This window comes from Lupinus angustifolius, chromosome LG11, assembly GCF_001865875.1.
Source record: "Lupinus angustifolius cultivar Tanjil chromosome LG11, LupAngTanjil_v1.0, whole genome shotgun sequence".
Lineage (NCBI taxonomy): Eukaryota > Viridiplantae > Streptophyta > Magnoliopsida > Fabales > Fabaceae > Lupinus > Lupinus angustifolius.
Window position 1 is genome coordinate 5,893,738 of NC_032019.1, and position 1,032 is coordinate 5,894,769.

Consider the following 1,032-nt stretch of genomic DNA (forward strand, 5'->3'; position numbering starts at 1 on the left):
TCCTCATCCTCATCCTCATCCTCATCCTCTTCCACATTCTCAAACTCATCCTATCCTCATCCTCATTCTCAGCCTCATCCTCATCCTCAGCATATACTCATCCTCATCCTATCCTCAACTTCATCCTCATTCTCGTCCTCAACCTATCCCCATCCTCATCCACATCCTATCCTCATTCTCATTCACGTCCTCATCCTATGCTCTTCCTCATCCTCCTCATTCTCATCCACATCCTCATCCTATCCTCATTCTCATCCTATCCTATCCTCATCCTCATCCTCGTCCACTTCCTATCCTCATCCTATCCTCATCCTCTCCTCATCCTCATCCTCATCCTCATCCTATCATCATCCTCATTCTCATCCTCATCCTATCCTCATCCTCATTCTCATCCTCTTCCTATCCTCATCCTCATCCTAGTTCTCGTCCTCATCCTATCCTCATCCTCTAGCTCATCCTCATCCTCATTCTCCTCCTCGTCCTTTCCTCATCCTCTTCCTCATCCTCATCCTCATCCAATCCTCATCCTCATCCTCATCCTCTTCCTAATCCTCATTCTCATCCTTATCCTCATCCTCATCCTCTTCCTAATCCTCATTCTCATCCTTATCCTCATCCTCATCCTCTTCCTAATCCTCATTCTCATCCTTATCCTCATCCTCATCCTCTTCCTAATCCTCATTCTCATCCTTATCCTCATCCTCATCCTCTTCCTAATCCTCATTCTCATCCTTATCCTCATCCTCATCCTCTTCCTAATCCTCATTCTCATCCTTATCCTCATCCTCATCCTCTTCCTAATCCTCATTCTCATCCTTATCCTCATCCTCATCCTCATCCTATCCTCATTCTCATGCTCGTCCTCATCCTATCCTCATCCTCTTCCTCATTCTCATCCTTATTCTTATCCTCATCCTCATCCTCATCATCCTCCTCATCCTCATCCTCGTCCACATTCTCATCCTCATCCAATCCTCATCCTCATCCTCATCCACATCCTATCCTCAACCTCATCCTCATCCTATCCTATCC